General features: G+C 34.9%; 1 pseudogene; it reads left to right on the top strand.

Moving 5' to 3' along the window:
• LOC123000462 (ATP synthase F(0) complex subunit C2, mitochondrial-like) overlaps positions 1-18140 on the top strand; it is a 38511-nt pseudogene extending 20371 nt beyond the window's left edge.
• Positions 18141-26931: the final 8791 nt, after the last annotated feature.

Genomic DNA, 26931 nt, shown 5'->3' with positions numbered 1-26931 from the left:
TAATTTTTCTTTTGCTTTTATATTTGTCTTTCATTGCTACTAAATTGCTAAACCCACACTTTTCACACCATTGCCTGGCATGCTGAAGAGAAAAAAAAATACTATAAACTTAATCAGATATCAACAAATTATTGAAAATGTGGCACCATTTGAAAATCTTACAATCACAAATATGGTGCTACTGTTGGCTGAGTATAGTCTTAGAGCTGAAATAGAAACTAGGATTTGTCTGATTCAATGGCTCTCAATGAAAGGTCGGAGGGATGAAGACTCAAAGCTCATAAGATCATTCAGAGAATTAATGGCAAGAACCTGAAATAGAAAACTTTCTGAATTAATGTGCATTTTTCTTTTGACTGGATATTTAGTCTCTCAATTTTATTTTGGCCTATATTCAGTTTTATCCATTATTCTAGATTCCATTCATAGATGATGTTTGGTGGAGTAAAGAACCAGAAGGAATTTTAATACCTAATAAAATGTTTTAAAATTTTGAACATCTAATATTATTATTTTAAAGTGTGTGTGATTTTCAAGCATTGAATTAACAGTGCTCATTTAAAGCAATTGTCTTCAATATATGTGGCTTCAGCCAATTCTGTGAATTGATCATTCATACGCACATTAAATGCATCCTATATTTTTAGCTGAAAAAGTTACTCAAGCATCATTTCTTGTCAAAATGATTATAATGCCATAATAATGTGTTTAAAGGGCTATAATTAGGAATGTTAGCAATGCCGTTTGAAACTCAAAGCTGAAAGAGGATTATAGTTTAACCCAATTACTCCATTGCACATGATCTCAGCCTTTTAAGAACTTCTAACTAAAGTTTCATTGTATCTTTAGAGAATACGTGCCACCTAAAAGAATTCTGATGATCAAGCTCCTGATAAAAATCATGTGTTTATTTGAGAGAAATCGATCTGATGATCTCATTTATTAATATACATATTTAAAATTTCAAGTTTGATAGTGTTCAAAAATGAGAGAAGCAAAGCTGAACATATTGAAATAATATCCAATTTTCTATGAATTGGCAACCCTTTCCATTTGTTTTGTGAATTCACAGGAATGGAGACTGGAAAAATATATCTATATTTTGTCAGGCAAAATTATCTTCTGTTTGCAAAATATTTGTGAACCATACTGGAAGAATTTGAACCTTCTCATACTTGGGGTAAAATGCCAAGCAGAAAAAAGGGAGAAGATAATTTTGTCTGCTTATGCTCCATAACTGCTTTTTTCCAAGTTGGTTCTAATGACCACATATTATAGGCAGGCATCCTGGTTCTCAGAAGGAATCAAACAGAGAGTCAATAAGCCACTTGGTCTGAATGGCAGAGGATTTTAGAATGTATTCATTCTGTTGTTCTGCACCTGATGCAGATGTTACCAGGCTCTTCCCATCCTTCTGATAATCTCCCACGTTACATTTGAACAGAGAAAATATGCCTTACCCTCTTGACTTTTGCGTCCCTGGGTGCCTAGGATTGTTTGATTCCTTTTAGATGGGCACTCCTCAAGCTGTCTGTGGTGGGGAAAAAAAATTCTTTTTATTAGTAATTTCTAATGTATTGGTTTTGTGCATTGAGACTTTTATAAAATAAAATAACTAGAAAATTTAAAAATGCACACAAACACAAGCAAGTTTCTTCCATTCTTGGACTCCAGAGATAATATTATTATTATGCTGTAAAATTTCCAAACACCCACGATGATATTAATCTCTTTACTGCTCCTGGTTTCCCGGCAGGCACTGCAGTCTTTGCTTTGAGCAGCACTCCTCGTTGAATGGGGTCACAGGAGGGAGAATTCATTTCTCCCTGGCTTATTCTTGCCAGTTCTATTTCCCAAAAATGGAATCTTTCTCATTGCCTATTGTCTTTTGTCAAGTAGAATTCTTAGATTGGCTTCGGTTCTGCCTGATTTATTTCTCTTAAGTTCTGTAACTCTTTTCCTGAATCTTACTACTTTTCAGACCTCTGTGTCTTGCTCAAAAATGAAGAGAATCTGTAATCCTTACTTCCATCAGCATTAAATGACCCCAGGGCATTGCCTTGCCAACCAAACAGCTTCTGACCTACCTGTACCCCAGCTTTCTTTTCAGTCTGAAGTATACTAAGACGTTATGTTGCTTACCCTAACTCGAAGGTTCTCAACTGAGCTTTCTAGACTCCTAGAGCATCTGTGGATTTACTTTAGGAGGTTCATGACCCTACCAAATTACTGGCAACATTTTGTGCATGGGTGCACATGTTCACGTTCAAGTCTTTTTGTTAAAAAAAGTTTTACTGTCACAATTTTTATGGAAATGTTATTACGCTATAAGGCAATAAACTGTAATAGATTTAAATCCCGATCTTCTTGATACACCTATCAAGACTTGGACTCAGGGCAATCATAGCATTATTATCTGTATCATGACTATTCACATCACAAAACATTATTTTTCAGGAGTTATTAAAAAAATTATACAGGCCTTGCCTTCTGGGTTATGCTGATGCTCTACATGGGCCAAATAGAGCATTAACAAAAGATTCAAGCATATTTCTATCAACATTCAAATCAACATACCAGCGCGTGATCACGAGCAACGGTTACAGTAAAGGTTTGAACTGTATTACTGCAGATGCAGCGTGATACAATGTGAGAAAGATGCACGCGGCCATGGCTGGTTTGAAGATGAAAGGGGATCACAAAGAAATGAGGCCTCTATAAGCTGGAAAAAGTGAGAACACTTGCTTACCTAGAAACCTGCAAAAAGGCAGATAGCCCTGCCAACCCCTTAATTTTAGCCCAGTGGGACCCATTTCAGACTTCTGACCTTCAGAATTTTAAGATAATAAGTTTGTGGGGCGCCTGGGTGGTGCAGTCGTTAAGCGTCTGCCTTCGGCTCAGGGTGCGATCCCGGTGTTCTGGGATTGAGCCCCACATCAGGCTCCTCTGCTGGGAGCCTGCTTCTTCCTCTCCCACTCCCCCTGCTTGTCTCTCTCTCACTGGCTGTCTCTGTGTCAAATAAATAAATAAAATCTTTAAAAAAAAGATAATAAGTTTGTATTATCTTAAAAAGCAGAAAGAGACCCATTAATGCAGAGAACAAACTGATGATTGCCAGAGGGGAGGAGGCGGGTGATGGACAAAATAGGGGAGCAAGGGGTGGGAGGTACAGGCTTCCAGGTATGGAATGATTAAGCCGTGGGGATAAAAGGTACCGCATAAGGAATATAGTCAATAGGGTGTGATCACAGACGGTTGCTACACTTGTGGTGAGCACAGCATAGACTTGTTTGTTGAATCACCATGTTGTACACCTGAAACTAATGTAACATTGTGTGTCAACTATACTTTAATTTAAAAAAATGTGCTGTTTTAAGCTACAAATATGCTCTGTGATGTCATATGTCACATTTTGTAACACAAATGTTACACAAATGTTATAACACAACGTCTTTAAATCCAAATTTGTAATGAATACACCAGAAGTACTTTCTTGCTAAAATTTATCCTAAAAGTCTTCTTTTGCTTCCATTTTTTCTCCCCCCCCCCCCCAAAATCAGTCTCTGGTCCTGTAATTACATAGTAAAGAGACATTTTTAAAGACTATATTTGGTTTTAACATTTTTAATTTCTCAAAAGCTTTTTAGTAAATCAGTATGTCTATGGTTAGTAATTTGAAGAAGCCATTTAATAATCAGACTGTAGACGGATATACGCTTCCATAGAAAAATGAATTATGAGACAAATTGAAGATGAAGGAAGCTATATTTAGGTTTAACTTATTCATTTTCAATGCAGGCCTATGGAGCAGCAAAGACAAATTACAATTTCTAATAAATGATTGTACTGTATAACATTTTCAAGAAACCATGACTAAATAATTCTGTGCACTGCAGAATACATATTGAAATGGCAGGTGTTGTGTGGGCAGTAAGTTTAAAGAGCTACCATAAGTGTCTGTGTATGTGAGGGAGAGAGAGAAAGAGAGAGAGAGGAATTAATATCTATGTCTATCCCATATTGAAATATTGAATATGAGTTCTTTTATTTAAAAATATATTTGTATCTAAAAATGAATTTTATCTTTTCATCCATACCAGAACAGAATCAGCTTTACAGGTTACTAAAATAACACCTATTTTAAGAAATAGAAAAACATTCAATAATCATGCCCAATTCATTGCTGTGATCGCATCAATGTTTTATGAGATGAAAATGTTCTGTAAAATAAATTGGAAAGATCATACCAAGTGAAAATAAATTATTTCCTGCTAATTAGAATATATTTATCAAATGCTTCATGAGTAAAAATCATAGATTTGACATTATTAAAAATATAATGGGGGCGCCTGGGTGGCTCAGTCGTTAAAGCATCTGCCTTCGGCTGGGGTCATGATCCCGGCGTTTTGGGATTGAACCCCTCGTCGGGCTCCCTGCTTGGCGGGAAGCCTGCTTCACCGTCTCCCACTCCCCCTGCTTGTGTTCCCTCTCTCGCTGCCTCTCTCTCTGTCAAATAAATAAATAAAAGAAAAGAAAAATAAATAAAAATAAAAAATAAAAATATAATGATGTAAACCATATCTCCCAAGCCCTTCAAATTTATGATCGAAGGAAAAACATTTCACTTTTAAAACATTTTCACATTAAAGACAAAATAAAAGGAAATATGTCACAAACGAGTCCACATTTATTCATCAAATGAATAGCAATGGCATTGAAATAAGGTTATTGAAGTAATAACCCTATCTAAATCTAGCTAAAATGGCGAACAAAATGCCAATTGAATAAAATTAATTCAATTGTTATAGGAAAGTTCATACTTGTCTGATGGTGCAAGATTTATATAACCAGGTATAAGATTCCTTAACTCACAGTATGATCTCAATTTATTTAAAAATATTGCTATATATCTTAAAGTACAGAAGAAAGAAGGAATGAGAGAGAGAAAGAAGTGTTGATTATATTTTATATCTTGATCAATATGTTTTATTCACATGCAGAAAAGAAATGCATACAAAAATTTCCAGGTTAGATACTTACATGATAGCATTAGTATCAATTGTTATATTTGACTAGCATGAAATCGCCAAAGTTTCAATATTTCACATATACTGCTGCCATATTCAAAGAAAAAATAATTATCACAAAACAATAATTAAACACACAAAGATGAGGCCCAAAAGAAAATGATTTAACTTCAAAAGATATTTATGTATATGCCATAATAAGGGTCTGCATTTTCCCAAGCACACTGTTCTCTCTCTCTCTCTCTCTTTCCCTTTCCCTCTCTCTCTCTCTCTCTCTCAACTCTATTTCTCTTTCAAGTCAGGGAAGAGTCAAATACAGATTTAAACTTCAGGTAGTTAATATAACTGTAGCTTGGAGAATGGACTAAATAGAGACCCAGAAGCCATTGTAAAAAGTTGTAACAAGTTTCCAATGCTTGTGGCCTAAAAGTGTCAGGAGAGATGGAGGGAAGTACCATACATGGTTTTAAGAGTTATTTAGAAGAAAATATAGACAGAAAATGTGATTGCTCAATTTCATAGTATTAGGAAGAAAAAACAAATAAGGTGTTATGGTTTCTAACTTAGAAACAAAGAGATAATGCTGCAATTCATTGAGATAGGAAACCAGTAGTGAAAGTTGGAAAATAGAGTCATATTTGGAATATTTTGCAATGTCTATATTAAAAATAGGCCAGTTATCTAGTAAGCTCCCCAACATGCAGGTTTGATTTGAAGGCCATCGATATATAACGTGATTGAATCATCCTAGGTAGTGGGTAGGATAAACTTTAGGGAATGTGTAGTGATAAGAAGAGAGAGTTGGGAGCAGACCATGTGAAATCCAAACATATAATAAAAAGAAAGAAGAAAAGGATATCAAAGTGGTTGATATCACAAAACCCAGGAAGAGTGGAATTCATTTACTTACACCAACTTTTTAAAACATTTTCATTTCAAATAACACAACAAGTTGGCATGATAAAAGAATGGAGATGTGATTTATTTTCAATATTAACAAGTAAATTGATAATGAAATTGTTAAAACTAGGATGCGAGTTTCACCTCCTTTTGAGGTGAAGTTTTCCTACTTTGTACTTGATGCCCTTCAATGTCTCCCTGCCCTCAGTGCAGATGATAAACATATTTGTCTCCGTACACCTCTCTTCATCTTCTCACTCCTGCATCAGAAACTCCTGAGATCTGAAACACACAAAATTTTATGGTTTATTTGTGTGTGGTACAAGTCAATTGCTAACCATGTAATTTATTGTAGGTATTTTTATTCAACATTAGTGAGGGATAAATTACATACAATAAAATAAATCCATTTAAAGTGTACAGTTCAATGAATTTGATAAATGTATGTACCTGTGAAGCCATCACAACAACCGAGATATACAAAACATCTCTACCCTCCTTTGAAGTTCATTCTTCAAAGAAATACAACAGAATTCTGATGCTTACATTATAAATCGTCATGGACAGTATGCAAGGAAAAATTATGAGCCATGTGAAAAAACAGGAAAATGTGATTCATAACTCATGCTAATCAAATAAACAGAGAGCTAGTCATGACAGAGATGATGAAATTACCAGGCAAGGATTTGGAAACAAATAGCTATTATAGAACTGTCAAAAATTAATGGAAATATAAGTATAAAGAAGAGAGAAAGAAACTATTAAAAAATGAATGAAATGAAAATTTGTGAAATAGGCTCAAAAGAAGGCAAGGCGCAACAAGAATGGATACCTGAATTTAGAGTCAGGAAAAGAGAATCTATCAAAACTGAAGTACAGTGAAAACAAGAGTAAATAAAATTTAAGAATGACCAGAGTTTCAATGACCTGACCAACAACGTCAAGGAATCTAAAATATATGTAATTATACTCTCAGAAACAGAGAGGGAAGCAGAAATACAAGAAATAATGGCTGTAAACTTCCCAAAGTTGAATGGAAGATTGAACCCACAGACCCAATGTTCTCAACAAGCATAAATAAACCAACAGCAACATACCATAATCAGATTTCCAAAAACCAATGATAAACAGAAAACCCGAAAAAGAGCTGGAAGAAAATATATGTACAGAGAAATTCTATGCATGTTCATTAGATTCTAATCAAAACAATGTGAATCAAAATAAAATGGAATGACATCTTTGTCATGATTATTAAAAAACCTTAATCTAAAATCTGTATTTAGGGGCACCTGGGTGGCTCAGTCAGTTAAGTGATTGACTCTTGATTTCGGTTCAGGTCATGATCTCAGCATCCTGAGATGGAGCCCCCTGTCAGGCCCCTTGCTGGGTGTGAAGCATGCTTAAGATTCTCTCTCTCCCTCCTTCTCTCTCTGCCCACCCCCTCCAGCTCTCTCTCTCTCTAAAAAAATAAATAACAATAATAATTAATAATAAAAAAAAAATAAAATCTATGTTCAACAAAAACATATTTCAAAAATAAATACCAAATTAGGACACAGAAAGGAGAGTAAATGATGTTTATAGGTTTGATGTTATTTATGTCAGAACATTTTAATAAAGGTAAACATACCTGACCTTACCATGAGGGGGTTTATTAACCAAAGTAAAGCAGCCTTCCCCAAAGAAACAAAAATAAACTGTGAATCCAAAGAAGTGACTTCGGGCCCATATAAGTCAGAGGCCATTATAATTTCTCTGTATCTGAGTTTCATGTTCATATTTAACAAACAGAAAATTGAGTCTAAATAAAGTTTCCCAAACTATATTTTAAGAAACACCGATCCCATAATATGATTAGTAAAATAGAATTTCATGCCGAAATAAAGATTAAAATGTGACTTATAAATATTAATACATCAAAGGCTATGAGAACTCTTAAAATGAAGACATTTGTTAACAATTGTTTAACTGAAAAATATTTGGGTAGTAATGTATTTTTCCTAGATCAACACTCAGCGCTATTGTATTTTATTCCTTTAAGGAAATGTCCTTCCATTTCAAATTCCAAATTTAATACCTCGAGCTGAATATACTACTCTATTCCAAATGGCATAATATTGATTTGCAAAGATAAAATTATTATAATGCTCAAAGGCCTTGCCAATTTATTGTCTTTAAAGCAATGGACCATATCAATAACACACAGGTAGTATAATTTTTATGCAAAAACGATGTTTTTATATGACAAGTCAGATATATGGCAAGATTTAAATTAATGTTTAATTAAGATTAAATATTAATTTAACTGTACTGGTTTCCTACTATTACTGTAACAAATTACCAAAATTTGGTGGCTTAAAACAAACAAACGTATTATCTTTTCTTTTCTGATGGTAGAAATCTGATACAGTTTTCACTGGGCTAAAATTAAGGTGTTGTGAAGGCCACATTCCATTCTGGAGGCTCCAAGGAAGAACCGATTTTCTTATCTTTTCTAGCTTCATGGTTACAACCCCTTTCTCCATCTTCAAAGTCAGATGCATATTATATTCAAATCTTTCTGTCTATGATAGTCATGTATTTCTCTTTTGCTCTATTAGGACCTATCTGGTTACATTGGCCACCTGGATAACCTAGGATAATCTCTGCATCCCAAACTCTTTAATTTGTTTATATCCTGCAAATTCCTTTTTGCCACGTAAGGTAACATATTCTCAAAATTCTAGGGATTAAGTCATGGACATCTTTGGTAGGTCACTTTTCTTACAGCTGCATTAACAAATAGTAATTTAGCATCTTCTGGTGCTGGTCACTGTGCAGGCATCTTCCTTACTACAAAATGATCATCAGTGACATATCTATAGCAAAATAGATACATATTTTTGCCCTTACAGAGTTTACAGTGTAGCAAAAGGAGACAGACAATAAGCAATAAATGTAACAAGTGTATATTTTAGAAGGAGATGAGTACTAGAGGGGGGATAAAGCAGAGTAAGATGGAACAGGATTGGGGGTGGTTGGAAGTGATCATTTATATTGAGTGGTCAGGATAGAGAACATTGAAAGATAACATTTGGTGAATTCCATGCAAATATCTGGAGGAAGAACATCTCAGCCAGAGGGAGTAGCTGTTGCAAAGGCTCCATGGTGTACTAAGAAAGTAAGGAGAATAAGGTAGTTGGACTGCAGTGAATCGTGGCTGGTGGAGAGCAGTAGCCTGAGAGGTCGGGAAAGTAATATGAAAAACAAACAAATTATGTAGGAACTTGTAGGCAAATGTAAGGACCTTGACTTCTCTGTGCATGAAATAGAAAGCATCATAGGGTTTCCAGCCATAGGCATAACTCTTTCATTCGTGTTGCGAAGGATCCCTACCCCTGACATGTCAGAGAAGGGAGTTAGTGATGTGGCTATTCTGTCCCCTCAGGCAAACTAGGGCAGTGGTTTACAGCGTGATGCTGTGTTCATCATAAGTGTCTGGATGAGGTATTTGGAAGGAGGACCAATAAAATTTTCTGAAAGAATGGATGTGCAATGAAAGAAGAAAAAAAAAAAAGGAACTGGTTGACTCCAAGGGATTGCAATTGCCAACAACTGAATTCAGAAGGCTACCTGTGGAAGTGGGTGTGGGGAAAGCTGGAGTTGAGTTTGGTATGGTTTAGCTGGAGAGATCTCCTGGAACAACAAGTGACAATGTCATGTAGGAAGGTAGGTAATAGATCTCAAGTGTAGGGGAGCTTTTCGTGGTCAAAGCGTATGTTGTTGATTATATTCTAGAGGTTGAGAACTCCTGTGGCGAATTTGTAGATTTAGATCTCCTTTTATTATGAATTTATTTATTTATTTATTTTAAAATTTTATTTATTTATTTGAGAGAGAGAGTACGAGTGGAGGGGCACAGGAAGAGGGAGGCGAAGCAGACTCCCTACCGAGCAGGAAGCCCAGTGCAGGGCTCCATCTCAGGACCCTGAGATCATGACCTGAGCCGAAGGTTGAACCAAAGTCTCCACTGACTGAGCCACCCAGACTCTCCAATTTATGTCTCTTTTTAGAAGAAGAGATACATAACCAATAACAGACAGGAGTGATGAAATGAGCACTGAAAAAAATGAAAGTTGCCCTGAAAGTGTTTAAATAACCGACAGAACACTCTAGAAATCCTTCATGATTCCAGATTTCCAGCAGATAAAAAATATGATTGGCTATGCCTGGCACAGAGCAACTACCACCTCAGAGTAGGATGATGGAGTGAGGAACTCTCACTTTGGCAAGAGATACATCCACTCCTTTCTTTTCTAGAATATAAGTGAAATAGAAAAACGAAAGAAAAAACAATCTAGAACATATGTGCTTTTTTTTTTAAGTTTTATTTATTCATTTGACAGAGAGAGAGACAGCCAGCAAGAGAGAAAACACAAGCAGGGGGAGTGGGAGAGGAAGAAGCAGGCTCCCAGCGGAGGAGCCCGACGTGGGGCTCGATCCCAGAACGCCAGGATCATGCCCTGAGCTGAAGGCAGACACCGAACGACTGAGTCACCCAGGCACCCCAAGAGCACATGTGCTTGAAAGATGAATGCAGAGCTAGACAGCGCTCTAGGCCAATTTTGGAGTACATAAAAAATATTGATCAGCAAAATGAATATGTGTCACACAATCTGAATTATGTAGATGTGGGCTCTTTAAGTGAAATAATTTTTGCTCTAAGAAAATTCAGTCTCATGTGAGTTAAATAAAGTTCCAAGAATATTTACTTAACAAATGGCAGTTGAGATTGTACATATATTTTTATATCTCTCTCTGTGTGCATGTGTGTGAAAGAGAGAGAGAGAGAGAGATGGAGAGAGACACACAGAGAGAGATGAAAAGGAAAAGGGGGAAAGGGAATAAAAGGAACCATAAAAATACAAATGGAAATCCGAAAACACATGTTTTTCTATGTAAATAAGTGATAGTTGACTCCTCAACAGCAAAGGTTTAAACTACATGGGTCCACTTATATGTGGACTTTTTTCAACAAATATAGTACAATCCTGTAAACATATTTTCTCTTCCTCATGATTTTCTTAATAACATTTTCTTATCTCTAGCTTTATTTATCATAAGAATACAGTATATAATACATACACAGAATAGGTGTTTTTTGACTGTTTTTATTATACGTAAGGCTTCCAGTCAAGTAGTTATTTTTTTTTTTTTTAAGATTTTATTTATTTATTTGACAGAGATAGAGACAGCCAGCGAGAGAGGGAACACAAGCAGGGGGAGCGGGAGAGGAAGAAGCAGGCTCACAGCGGAGGAGCCTGATGTGGGGCTCGATCCCATAACGCCGGGATCACGCCCTGAGCTGAAGGCAGACGCTTAACCGCTGTGCCACCCAGGCGCCCCAAGTAGTTATGTTTTGGAGAAGTTACCAGTTATACTCAGATTTTCCCCCACGTAGGAGTTGGTGCCCCTAACCGTCACATTGTTCAAGGGTCAACTGTAATTCTAATACTATAGAGGAATTTTCTATCTGGTGTTTTGCCAATGTTTCTCAACTTAATAAATCACATTGCAATAATGCATGCTGAAAAGAAACTCATTCAAATACTGTGGAAGCCGTATTTAGAGGAAATGTAATTAGAATGTTACCACTTGCTTAGACATGTCATGGTTTTTCTAAAAATTGAACTGCAATGCTAGATCAGCGAGCCAGTGTGAAGGACGGTGTTGAGATTGCTCCCGGCTTACTTTCGAAATGCAACTTCATTTTTCTTTGCTTGTTAAAGTATTTCTACACAACTGCTCCCAAATTTATCTGTTTATGATTACATGTGGCATTTAAATTTACAAAATAAAATGTAATTTAAAGCACACAGTTCAATGTTTTCAGGAATTTCTCTTTTTGAGACCATGGAGGTACATTACAGATGTCTGATTCTTTGTGGCCTGAGTTTTCCATGATGAAATCTGTGATTTCCTCAGCATTTAACTTAGGGCTATCTAGGTCAGACTGACAAATAAGTTTATAATAAAATAAAATACATGCTCTCAAACAACGTAGAGAATTAGGAGCCAAATTTATTGTGGGTATTTTCCTAAAACCATGTTTACATGAACTGTCAGTGATTGTAATTCAGAGACAAATTGTCTGCTCATTGTAGCATAATTTCCTGGAACGATAAGGGTAAATGAGACTTGGGGAAAAGGTGGTTGAGACATGAGTATGGTAGAGTGCTTTTCTTAATAGAGCCTCGTCTTTCTTCTTGAAAGTTAATTGTCTGTTTGATAATTAAAGCTTAGTGCATTGTTTTAATCCCATCCCAAAATTCTGTATATAAAGTATATTGTAATGAATCAATATGAGACAACATTGAAGCATATTTAAAGCATAAAGTTTTAACTAAAACACTTCCAAACTATAATGTGCATTATTCATCTGTGGACTTCATAAAAAATGCATGCCTCTTCCTTGCTGACTCAGAATCTTTATTAATGGAACTAACTGGGAAAAAAAAATTAACCTGTTTCTCCTGTGAGTCAAAAACACACATTAAGCATACCAAATTTTAAGAGCAACTGAACTAAAATATTCTTGCTTGATAACAAGTTTGAAAAGTGTTGTAAATTGCTATAAAATGAAACTTGACTTCTAAAAATCGCTACATTGTCACTGAGTAGTATTAAACACTGAAATTGTGAGTTTATTGATACCTGTTATGTAAAACGGTAAAAACAGACTTTCTGCATATGGGGGTGGGGTGGAGGGGATAAGCAGTTTCTTTAATAAGACTTTAGCTGTAACTGATGTTTTGTAATATTACCCAAGTAAATGAACAATCTCCATCAAAGGGATAATGGTATATTTATCTCTCTGCTGTGTATCTACTGAGATTATGATGTAACAGCAAGGGAAGAAATTGTCAAGAATACATTTATTTTATTTTTTTAATTCATATGCAACAATATTAACTTTTACAGCATGCAGTTCTGTAAATTTTGACAAGTACGTAGTGTCATGTAGCCACCACTACAGTAAGGATACAGAACAATTTCTTCACCCCCCAAAAATTACCCATTGCTGTCTCTTTGTAATCAAATCTCCCTCCCACCCCCAGTTCCCACCACCACCACTACCACCAACCCCTGGCAAACACTGATCTATTTCTCAGTGCCTACAGAGTTTCATTTTCCAAAATGTCATATAATTTTCTCTCTGGAAGCCGTAGGTGGGTGAGTAGATCTGACTTCCTTTGTTAGCATAATGCATTTTAAATTCAGCCATATTTTTGACATCCGGTTATTCATTCAATTTTATTTCTGAAAGGTATTATAGGGGTGCTGGGTGGCTCAGTTCATTAAGTGTGGGACTCTTGATTTCGACTCAAGACATGATCTTAGCATTGTGAGATCAAGCTCCGCCTTGGGCTCTGGGCTCAGCAGGGAGTTTCCTTGAGATTCTCTCACTCCCTCTCCTGCCCCTCCCTGCGGCACATGCACACTCTCAAATAAATAAATCTTTTAAAAAAGAAATAAACAAAATAAAGTACTATGTTAAAAAAAAAAAGAAGAAATGAAACACATTATATTTTACTGGTGCACTAGTATGCTTATCCATTCACCTGTTAAGGATATTGGTTATTTTCAATATGTGATGATTATGAATAATGCTGATATATACAATTGTGCTTTTGAATAAATAAAAGTTGTATTTTCTCTAATGCAAATACTAAGATCAGAACTATTGAGTCATATAGTAAGTGTATATATGTATAGCTTTATAAAAATATACCAAACTACTTTCGAAAGCATCTGTATTCCCACTGTGATTTATAAAATTTCCAACTGTCCTGTATCCATGCCAGCAGTTAGTACTCCGATCTTTCATTTATCACTCATTTATTCATTTTTTCCATTCATATTAGCTAGTCTAAAAGGTATGTGTGGGAATCTCCTGTTGTTCTAATTTGTGTATCTCCTTAATGACTAAAGATGTTTTCGTGTGAATTTCTGGCATCTCTATATCTTCTTTAGTAAAGTATTTGTTCAAATCTTTTGCTTATTCTTAAAATTTGGTTGTTTGCTACTTGTTGAATTTTTATACTTCTTAATATTTCATTTTTTGAGCTTTATGGAGGTATAATTGACAAATAAAAATTGCATAAAATTAAGGTGTACAATGTGATGTTTTGGTATATGTGTGCTTTGTGAAAGGATTGGCACAATGTAGCTAATTAACATAGAGGTCATTCTCACATAGGTATCACGTTTTGTGTGGGAAGGAAAAAAAACAATGCTTAAAATCTACTCTCTTAAAAAAAAAAAAAAAAAGATCTACTGTCTTAGCACATTCAAGCATACAAGACAGTAGCATTAACTGCAGTCACCAGGAGGCACGTTAGCTCTCCAGAAGGTATTCATGTGCTATAACCGACCTCTGATCAATATCTCCCCATTTCCTCTATGCCCAGCCCCTGGTAACTATCATTCTACTCTCTGCCTTTAGGAGTTCAAGGTCTTCTAGATTCCTCATGTAAATGATAACTTCCTTAAAGGTTTGACAGGTGGAAAATAAAAGTAGCCCTCCTTGGGGTTGCACAAGTGAGTGTAGGGGTCGTGCCCTGCACATTTCCAGAATCATGACCGCCTCCGCTGAATGCAGTGACCCACAAACCAAGACCATACAGGTCTTCCCCACCTGCTGGCAACCCATGTGCAGTCTTCTCCCCCTGGTTCACTAAGAGCCCCGCTCTGCACTACCGAAGAGCACCCTTGCCTAAACCTCTGAATAGCACAGAACTCCCTACACTGTCACGTTCCCTCTGGGACAAAGTGGCAAGAGAAAAGAAAGAAAAAATAAATGGCAGGTTTTTTTTTTCTCCCACATTTAAGACAACAGTAGTCCCTCTTCCCAGTACCTCTGAACAGAGAAGCATATTTTCTCTGGGTGTTTCAGGTGTGTGAGTGACAGTCTTTGTCTGCCCTGCCGCCCGAGGTCGCAGAAGCGCAGCTTTGGACAGAGGCTGTTTGCAACTGGGCCAGGAAAGTAAAAAGAAAAAGAAAAAAAAAAAAAAAAATCAAGGATTTCCCCCACACAGTCTCCTTCCCCAAGTGGCTTCCCCTTTCAGTGTTCTGGCCAGAAAATGGTTCTTGGAACTTCCTATGTCCACACAGTGTTGGAATTTAGGCTTCCATAAAGTCTAAGCCAGGATTTGGGAAGGACAAAAGAAAATGAGAAAACATAGCTGCATTTGTCATTCCTTGTGTTGATTTTCCTCCCTCATCCACCTACTCTTATTTTCCGTTCAGGGCCCTCTGCGTATCTGCTTCCTGGGTGTGCCCTGGGTTTCAAGTGGCAGTCTGGGACAGGTGGGGTGGAGTGTCCTTACCCCATCTCAACCAGAGCCCCAAGTCCCCAAACATGCCAGTTATCAATGTACAATAAAATTAATTATATTAAGAAACATACACAGGGATCCCCTCAGTGGTAAACAGTTAAAGTTTTGCTGCCTAAGATCAATTCTTTAAACACCTGACTTTTCCTGGGGGGTGTGGGGAGCATTGCATTACACTCTGCCCAGAGAGGTTGGTTCCCGGACAAGAGTCTGAATCAAAGGCAATCAAAGGTGATCTAGGGATTCTGTGGAGCAACCAGTAGAGATGTTTTTGTTTTTGTTTTTTTAAAGATTTAATTTATCTGACAGAGACACAGCAAGGGAGGGAACACAAGCAGGGGGAGTAGGAGAGGGAGAAGCAGGCTGAGCTCCCCCGGGGAGCCTGATGCAGGGCTCCATCCTAGGACCCTAGAATCATGACCTTAGCCGAAGGCGGACTCTTAATGACTGAGCCACAGTATGGAAACATGCCTGGAGATTCAGGAGACTGCAGCTAGGGCCCTCATGTACCACTTTCATTTGAGAGTAAATAAAGCACAGAGGAAAGTAGAATCATAAATGAAACACCAATATACACAGAGAGAAAGAAAGATAAATCATACTCTGATGACATCATCTGAGCTTGGATTTTCTAGAGACTGAAGAATATTTTACTCTGGGCTTTTCAGTTAAATGATCCAATAAATGTCTCTCTCTCTCTCTTTAGGATGCTTAAACTAAGTTCAATTTTCTGTCATTTGCAGTAAAAATTTTTCTAACATAACATATAATTCCTTCTGGTGCCCAATGTCGTAATTCAGTGTCTTCAAATTTGCATGATCATAAAAATCAGTTGGTATTTATTTCCCTGGGGATTTCGTTTTTTAAGAAGGGTTCTGTTTTTAAGAATGGTCTGGAGAGGAATCTTATGGTCAGAAAGCATGAAAGTCATCAGAATAGCATAATACCTGCAAAATTAGAAAAAATATTAATATGTTATCACACCTCACTTGCTAGATATTATATAATTCTCTGATTTTCCTAGCAAATCAGCATAAAGAGAGCCACAGAATTATAAAAACTTAGAGATGGAAGGAATGGTAGTTATAATCTGGTCCAACAGACTATTTTTTACAATGAAAAAATTGTAGCTTAGAGAAGTAAAGTCACACATATAAATCCCATAGGGAGTTAGCAACAGAATAGATACTATAACATGAATATCCTGCTAGATTCAATTTTTTTATTATAGAAATCATATTTCTAAATTAGAAAATCATTAAAAAAGTACATAAATAGCAGGATGCTGAAAATTTACCTCTGTTCTTCAAAGCCATAGCAAATTACCTAAAAGAGCTTATACCGTGTTCTAAATTCTTAGTATCTTTATTATGAATGAGCACTCATTAGTTGACCATTATAACAAAAATGAATCTTTACTATTTAAACAGACTCTTAAACACTTCCCATAATCCATGCTGTGATTTTGTAACCATATCCTCAAATGCTTTTATAACAAGTATTTTATTTGTAATAAAATATTGAGCGCTATTAAGGATGAAAAGACTTTAAGAGTAAATAAGTCATTTTTTAAAATCTAAGAATCAACACAAGAAATTGCCCAAAGAATCAAGTGGTCTAAATGCAATGGTCTCAAAAGCAAATTTATAGAGTTTTGGATACCGAATAAGGGTTTTCCAATTTTATTTCCCCAGTATTTGGTAAAGAACTCTATGCAATAAAGCCACCAGAGGTGTCTGCATACAGGGTTTATATAAAATTATTTGATGGATATACAGGAAAAAAGCTTCTTCACATTATAAAATAAAGCATTTTAAACTAAACACCTTCATCATTTTTCCACCCCTTGAGGAGCAAAAATCAAACTGAATACGAGCTATTGCTGTAACTGTTAAAGAAAGCCTTCCATTAATGTCACAAAAGCTGCTATTCTAAACTATTTATTGCCTTCTCAAAACTCCAAGGTCTTTAAAAATATGTAAGCCATTGTATAGATAAAATACGATATTGGCTTTGCTCATCTAAGGAATTTTCTCAAAGGATCCTATTTACTATTACAAGCTGAAAAAATACGTGCATTTACATAAATATTATAGTCACATAAATTCATTATATATAAATTCTATTCTTTATAATATTTTTTTCATAAGAAATGTTCCTGAGTGTATTTCAATGAAAAGGTCAACCTTGTTATCTATTTGTAATGAAAATAAGTAAATATCCATAGTTTGGTAATGGATTTGGGAGAAAAGTTAATAAAAGTGTTATGCCATTGTATAATACTTATTAACATTATATTGAAATAAAAATTATATTTTTTTCAAGTAAGCTCTATGCCCAATGTGGGGTTGAGCTCACGATCCTGAGATCAAGAGTCACATGTTCTACCAACTGAGCCAGCCAGGTGCCCCAAAATAAAAAATTTAAAAAATATTTTGTCCCCAAATAGTCTAAACCATTGTTTTCCAAATTTGGCTGTATATCAGAATGAGCATGGATGCATTTCAGAAAACAGACTCCTCATTTTAAGCTTATTAGAATCTTAGGAAGTGGTGTCATGGACATATTTTTTATAGAAAATTTCCACCTGGATTTGTAGAGGATCATCAATATCATCACTGAACTCTCTTTTCTTGCGGATTCTTGCAGCCTCTCTAGAGGAGACTGTGGGCAGCAGCCTCTTTTCCAACAGCTCGGGCAACTGCGCATGTCTGCCAAGCCTTTTTGTAGCCATCGATGGCTTGATGTCCAAAAGATCACCAAACTTAAATGTGTCTATACATCTTTTTTTCTTCTGCAAGTAACAACAGCAAAAAATAAGGTTGATAAGATCGCGTGATGAAAGTATTAGAAGCTGTGGTTCGTGGTGGTTGTTGAAAAGCACTTTAAAGATTCCTGATTTTCAATTTAGTTGAGAGGGTGAAAATGAAGTTATTTTATATAATCTCTAATGCCTATGCATGCGCGATCCAGTTAAGGGAGTAGCTCTATACATTTATAACTAAGAGAATCAAATTGATTCTCTCTCTCAGGAGAGGCACTGAGAGAGCTCTTCAGTACGGTTTGTTGCAGTGCCTTTTAATAATGTGTTATTTCCATCCTGTGCTTTTCCCCAAACCAGTGGCAGTTTGGATCTTGAGGGATTAAAGAGAGAAACACTGAATACATTTTTATGTGGTGCTTCCACGTCTTTGGGGTTTAAACTACCCATCCTCTCTACCGTCTGAATTTCAAATCATCTTAAAAGTTGATAGCCTCATTTGAAGTGTTATGCTCTTGGTTTGTTTTGATATGTAAATCACTTGGAGACATCCGTATAAGCTGCCTTATTATACAAATGACAGAGACTGGATTTTCATCTTTTAAGTGGTTTTTCAACTCACTTCTTTGAATGAAAGAAGTTCAATAGCTCACTGAAGCACATGTGCGTATGATTTTATTTGTTTTGAAGAATATCCATTTCTCACTTTAACTATAGTTTGTTATTATGAGGAATTCAAAGAAAATACTACTAGGATGTTTTAACACGTGAATTATCATACAACACATTTCTTTTCTCCCATCAAGAAGTACCTCATGCACTGTGAAAAACATACCACATACGCTTTTTTCTGTTACCCAAGATTACTAGCAGTTACTAGCTTCCTTTATTTTCATTTCTTTCTATCTTTATATGGTTTGGCTGCGTTCCGTTGGATCATTTCTTTTTCCTGCTCATGTTGCTATTTAATCTATTGAGAAACATTTCTGGTACTATTTAAGCCAAAAAAAAAAAAAAAGGTGTGGGGGGGAAGCCTAAGACAAATGATGAGAATAAGGTCAAATAATCATTTTTATAACATTTCACAACCATTTTTTAAAAAGATTTATTTATTTATTTGTTTCTTTGTTTGTTTATTTAAGTAATCTCTACACTCAACATGGGGTTTGAACTCACGACCCTGAAAACAAAAGTTGCCTGTTCAGTCCAATGAGCCAGCCAGGCACCCCCCATAACTTCTTTATTGAATGAGAACACACTAACAATATGAGAAAAATTATTCAAAAGAATTATAAAAACAGATTGAGAAACATGGTTCAAATGACTTTAGAATTCAGGGTTTAACTATTTTTTATTTTCAATGTTAAAAGTAGTGAGTATACCATGTCAGGAACATTCTTACCTTTTTTTTCCCCAAAAAATTCCTTCCATTCTATGAATATTTGCTTTCTTTCATTACAAGCAGTCATTCGAATCCACAATAATCACACAAATCTATTGCCCACCTAAAAACCTTATATAATTTTATCAAACACTTTGCCTCTACTATAATTACTTTATGTAGAAAGTTACAATAAGATCTTTTGTGTAAGGAATAGTGTTGAGTGTATTCCAAGGATTGCTCTGCAAGCACTTTGCTGAGCTTTTGTTATCCCACAACCTAGTTCATCCTCATGGCCTGCTTGAACCATGCCCAAATCTAGTGCAGTTTCCAAGAGGAGAAACAGGAAAACATCCATGGGACCCCATGAAAACAGAAGCTCCGAGGCTAGTAAAGTGGCCTTGTCAGGAAGGGAAGATACTGGAGCTCATGGACTGGTATAAGTCTTCTCCTTAATGAGTTAACTGAGACCTTTTGAGCAAGCTCTTTGTTTAACTTTTCAAAATGGTGAGTGAATGAGACTACCAGTCCATCCAGATTTGTCTTCTAAATGTTGAGAGAACAAAGTCGTCAGACCCTCCTGTGTTCCTAAATTAAAACCTTGGAGAGACTCTTTCTTGTCCTAGAATTGTTTTCTAAGTAACAGAAACAGAGTCTCTTCACCCCATTTTCAATTATTTGAGATGCTATAACCAAGTGCTTTCAGAGAATTAATCAAAATGGGATTGTGAAATAAAACATATTCTAATTTATAAAACAAACCAATTTTCAAGATTTAAAAACAGCACAGCAATATTTTAGATTTCTTGAATGGCATATCTATTTAATTCAAATTCTGCTAGAAGTATGTATTTTACTGTCTTAGCAAATAAATTCAAAAGACGAAACATCCCAAGAATAAGACTGATAGTGTAAGGAAAATGAGTTAATAACTATTAGATTTCATACAATTCTCATTGAATTAATTCTTCTTAATTAATTCTTACCATATGTATTAATTCTTCTTAATTAATTCTTACCATATGTACATGGAAAAGCAAAAAGAGTATCTCAGGTGGTTTTGCAATTTAGCATTCTCTTTTCACTTTGTTGAATGTTTCCTTTGTGTAGCTTTGGAATTAGTATTGGCAGATATATACTAAGGTATACATAAATATTTTTAATTGTTTGTTTAGATGCTGACTTTTATATTTCAGTTAAATAATCCCCTCCTGTTCTGAAATTGAAAAATCTGATAATGAATATCTCCATTTCTTAAGACTAATATTTTAAGACAACTAATTTCTATTATTATTTTTGAAAGCCTTAAGTGAATCTTGGACTCTATTTAGGAAAATAATCAACAACCTAAATTATAAAGATGGCATTATAACATGGATTGAGTTAGAGAGTATAATGCTAAGTGAAATACGTCAGTTAGAGAAAGACAAATACCATGTGATTTCACTCTTATCTGGAATTTAAGAAACAAAACAAAGAAGCAAAGGCAAAAAATAAGAGAGAGAAAGGCACAAATCAAGATATAGACTCTTAATGACAGAAAACAAACTGATGGTTACTAGAGGGGAGGTAGTGGGTGGATGGACTGATATGAGATGGGGATTAAGAGTTCACTTGTCCTGATGAGCACAGGATGATGTATGGAATTGTTGAATCACCATATTGTACACCTGAAACTAATATAATACTGTATGTTAACTAACTGGAATTAAAATAAAAACTTTAAATTAAAAAATGGCATTATAAAAAATGGCATTGCAAATACTGTTGTTACTGTAAGGCTAATTATTAACATGGGGGAACTATTCCATTCAGAGAAGTAGAACAGGAAAAATGGACTCTTCCTGGCTTATCAATATGGCAGGAAAATATCTGCAAATACAAAAATGTGATAAAGAGAAATAAACTAAAAGTGATATATAATAAAAATATATCAATGTGTATTAGAATATATAACAATCTTAAGATTTGCTTTCTTCTGCCTTTATGATTAAATATTTAAGTATGAACATCAGAAGCCATTCCATACAAGAAGAATAGGAAAATGTACAGTGAGAGATATGAGTGAATAGACTCTATAGTTAAAACAAATATTAGATAAGGCCAATATTTGAAAAAACAATTCTATTTCTATACATTAGTTATGAACATTTGAAAGTCAAAATTTAAAAACAACAGATATATTTAGATATGATTCAAATAATACATAAGCAAAAATGTATGCTAAACATTAGAAAACATTAATAAAGAAAATAAAAAAATGCTTAAATAAATTCAAAGATATACTACATACATGGATTGGACAACCAAATATAGTTAAGATGCCAAGACTCTTCAAAGTGATTTACACAGTCAACAATTCAAATCAAAATGTCATCAGGCTATTTAGTAGATACTGCAAAGCTGAATCAAAAATTATATAAAAGGCCATAGGTACTAGCATAGCCAAAAAATTTCAAAGAATAAAAACAATGTTGAAGACTCTCCCTAATTGATTTCAAAACTTACTTTATTTTTAATTTTTTTTTTTTTTTGTTAGCCCTACATCCAACATGGGGCTTGAACTCATGACACCAAGATCAAAAGTCACATGCTCTACCAACTGAGCCAGGCAGGCGCCCCTCAGGACTTACTTTAAAACTAAAATAATTGAGACAGTATGTATTGACAAAAAGATAGACACATCTATCAGTGGAGTAGATTTTAGAAATAAATCCACATATATGATCATTTGATTTTCAAGAAAAGTGCAAAGACAAATTATTGGAGAATGGATAGTCTTTTCAAAAACTAGTGTTGAAACAATTGGACATTTATACACAAACAAATTAATCTCAACCCATACCCTCACACCACATACAAATATTAATTTAGAATGGAACAGGGATTGAAAATAAGTCCTAAAATTTAAAAAGTTCTGTGACAAAACCTAGTAGAAAAATTTTTGTGACTTTGAATTAGGAAAAAATTTTAGGTACAATACCAAAGGCAAAAATAAATGGATAAATTAGAGCTCAACAAAACAATATTTTTTTCCTCCATGAAAGACACTCTTAAGAATGAAAAGACAAGCCACAGACTAGGAAAAATTTTGGCAATTGCATATATGACAAAAGCTAATATCCAGAATGTTAAAGAACTTTCAATTCTCAATAGTAAGAAAACAAATGACAAGAAGATACTGAGCAAGTAGAATTCCCATACATTGCTGTTGGGAACACAAAATGGTATACTGACTTTGGAAATTAATTTGGCAGTGTCTCCTGAGGTTTAAACATATACTTATTATATGACCCATCAATACCATACTATCAATACTTACTCAAGAAGAGTAAAAACTCATGATCACAAAGAACCTATGAGAATACTTACAGTAGTTTATTTCATAACCACCAAAAACTTCAAATAGCCCAACTGTCCTCCAACTGGGTGAATGGAGAGACAAACTGTGGTACAGCCATACTGTGGAGTATGACTCAGCAATAAACAGTAATGAGCAATTGATACACATAACAATCAACATAGGTGACTCTCAAACATGTTATGTTAAGTGAAAGAGCCAGACTCCAATGTCTAACCAACTATATGAGTCCACTTTCGACTTGTATGATATCCAGGAGGTAGTAAAAGTAGAGGAATAGAAAATAGGCCAGTGGCTTACGGGGGTTGTTGGCAGCAACAGGGAATTTATGGGGTGGAGGGACCTGTTCTGTATATTGATTGATGGTGATCTTTATACAACTGCTTGCATTTCTTAAATGCAATGGTTGATACTGACATCATGTTGATGTAAAACTGTTCAACTCAGGGAGTGAGTTTTACTATATGTAAACTTTAAGAAAATGAATTAAAATTTTAAAAACAATAGATATAAAATAACAGACTAAATTCGTGCTCAGTAAGACAGAGTGAACTAACATTCAAATCAGAGAAACATTCCAAAACATGTGACAGACCATTGCCACGAAGTGACACGTAATGAAGTATGATGTGTTCAAAGGCAAGCTTCCCTTATTTATATTGTGACATAGGATAAAATAGTGACAGATTGTCTCCTGACCTATATTTCCTATCATGAAATATCACCATCTGATATAAATATACTCTGTCTCTTTGTATCTAAAAACACCTCAGAGATCATATCTTTAGACTGATGGCAGGGAAAAGAAGACGTAATGGGGAATGGGAGAGTGGGGTAGGGTGGACAAAGTGGTCATTTAAGAAATCATGGGGAAACTGGTTTAATTTTAATCTTTTTTCTAATAGTGTGTGGCTCAGCATAGTCCAAGGCCATTTGTGCTATTCCTGAAGAAACAATAGTGTCTCTTCTTTTTTTTTTCTTTAATATTAAGGTTCTTTTTTTTTTTTAACATGAAAATGACAGTTACAGAGTTTTTTAAAGTTTTCTCTAAATCTTGAATGTATTTCCATTTGCCAACTTTATCAGCATGTTTCATTGCAATATAATATATTCAACTTAATATTTAATTACTTCATTAGAATAAAAATAGTCAGCAGATTAAGTACATTGATAACTATTTTTCATGGCAAGCATTTAAAACCCAATTTGAAATACACAACCAAAAAGGTTGTTATATATTATCTGTAGTTAATATGTTGGAATAAGTAGTAAATCCATAAGAAATAAATATTTTCTTTTTCTTAAGAAGTAATATTTTCAAATATTAATATAAAGTCATGTGAAGACAGAGACTAGCATGAGTGAAATGCACAGGCAACTAAAACCCCTCAAATAGTTTTGCCATTAGTGATACAGTCTCTAATGTATTCAATTACACTGGGTAAATCTGAAACTAGCTAGAGCATAATCACTCCTTAATTTATTTATTATATTTATTTGTAAAAAGTTAAGTGTCATTAAAGCCAGGAAAAAGTATTTTTTTGTGGATTTACATTTTAAAAGATAGATTTTACAGATTTGTAATGTACATCGTTATCCATCAAAGCATTTGAAAGTTGTGTGGGATGTGAAACCATCATTTCATGTTTAAAGTTGCCCAAACCATGGCAAAATATCTTATATCGATGGCGTTTAACTACTAATTGCCAGCATCATCATCAAATCATTGAAACAAAATTCAATTAATTATCCCCTAGGATTGCACTGCATACACCAAATCTCACTACCAAAAACCACAAGCCTCAATTTTTCCTATGAGCTTCCAAAGCACCATATTGATCATGTCACTACTCTGCTTAAAATTTACAAAAGCTAGCCTCCAGTTTCCTGAGTGCAGCAGCTAGTATCCTCCATCTTCTGGCCCTAAAACCCAGCTCTAGCTCCGCCAAGGTATCTTATCTTAATGTTTCAGTTAGTAAAGAATTTTACTCATTTTGAACTGTTTTTCTTTCTTTTACATGGTATTTATGCTGTGCTACTCTACCCCTTGTATCTGTGTCTCTACTTTGGTGTGCACATTATGTGGGCTTGGTATAGATGAATTATTCATCCTAATTGGGTTTGTCCAGAACTTTTAGCCACTGGAAATCAATTCTTAACATACACAAAATTATTATTCTATGCCACAAATATTATTCACACACCTATATCCACAAATAGAGTAATATTAAGGTGTTAAGAAAACATTATTCCATTAAAATCTTTTGGGAATATGGCTTGTCGCAAAGCTCAAATAACAAGATGCAAAAAATCTAAAAATCCTTTTCAGATATTCAACTGCATCTCAACTATGGCAACTATAGATTTGCTTGGTTCTCAAACCATTTGTCATTAGAGAATCATATTCTCTCTAGACTCCTAGAATTTCCACTGTGTTTCTCCTGGTGTAAATGTGACAAGAAGAGATTTAAGCCCAATTAAAAAATAAAGCTTTCAGATTCAGGCTGAGCCTATACGTATGTAGTTGAATCAAAATGATCTATATGTTTTAGTGGGGTCAATTTGCTACAAAGAGTCCGCATGATTCTCCCAGTAACAAAGAAGCTAGATGTGACAGTCTTAGCTGTATAAGACACAATGTGCATAAGTCACAGTAAATTGGGTCTATAAAACCACTCAGTTACAGAGTGTTCTCCCACGGAAATGTAGACTCAGCTAAAGATATTGGTTAAATTCTCGTAAGCTCACAGAATCCAATATTAAAGAAAAATTTGTTCTCTATGTTATATATGAGTCCTTGAACTAACTATACCTAAAATATGCATAGCCTTATATCTATAATTGAAAGATATAAATGAAGGAGAAAATAGAGAACAGAAGGAAATGTTAATAAAGGAAAAAAAAGAAAAGAAAAAGAAAAGGTACTCAGCAAGTTAAAAGCAAAGTAAGAGGGACGCCCGGGTGGCTCAGTCAGTTAAGTGCCTGCCTTTGGCTCAGGTCCTGATCCCAGGGTCCTGGGATTGAGTCCTGCATTGGGCTCCCTGCTCAGCAGGGAGTCAGCTTCTCCCTCTGCCTGCTGCTCCCTCTGCTTGTGCTCTCTCTCTTTCTCTCCCTGTCAAATAGATAAAATCTTTTTAAAAAGTAAGAAAAAACAAATTTTTGTATTAATTAAGAAGTCAGCAAATTAATAGAACAGGTTATTCCCTTCTTAATCACAAATAGGGAAAATCTGGACTAGAATAGAATGGCCTGGTGTTATATATAAACATACTAGACTCTCCACTCAACTCTACCACTTATTAGCATAGTGGCAGTGCTCAAATTATTTAATTTTTGTGAGACTTAGTTTCACCTGATTTCTTTGGACCTTGGTTTCCTTATTTGAAGAAGAGTTGCTGGTCTTTATAACATCTTTCAATTATTAGAAATTCAAAGCTTGTTCATGGCCTAGATTAACACAAAGCTTCCTACTCAGATTGTTTTCAGAACTAATCTTTTAATGAGTCCTTTTCCTGAAAAAGATCTTTGTATATCACATGCTTTGGTTCACCGCTTAACCACATGTAGATCTGACACACTATTTTAAAGAATGATACTTTTGTTTGTTTGTTTGTTTGCAAATATATGTGATATTTTAGCTGTGTTAATTCCTGAACATTCCTGACTGGTCCTATTGACGTACTTGAAGTTTTACCAGAGTTGGTACAATGGAATTTCCCCTTCCCTCCTTGGGCACTTGGTTCATATGGGAATCAAACCACAACCCTAGACTAGATTCGAAGTCACCTTAGTGTCTCTCTCAACTCTACATAAAGTTGTGAGAATCAGGAACATTCTGCCGTACTACTGCTATAAAGAGCACACATGTGACTACATTAAATAAATTTGCACTGCAAAATATTTTATATTTTATCTATCCTATCTCTTATAAAGTAGCATAAATGCTTATTACCTACGTAAGTGTAGCAAACCAATTTTTTTTTCTGTTGATCATAAGCAAAATCAAATTTGACATATATATAATATATAAATTTTTATTTTTTTTGCATATACATACACACATATTTTAGTATTTCTGGAATGACCTAGATATTAAGATATGTCTGTGGTGAAAAAACTGTATATAT

Source organism: Ursus arctos, unplaced genomic scaffold (assembly GCF_023065955.2).
Source record: "Ursus arctos isolate Adak ecotype North America unplaced genomic scaffold, UrsArc2.0 scaffold_1, whole genome shotgun sequence".
Taxonomy (NCBI): Eukaryota; Metazoa; Chordata; class Mammalia; order Carnivora; family Ursidae; genus Ursus; species Ursus arctos.
This window is presented reverse-complemented; position numbering and strand designations above follow the sequence as displayed.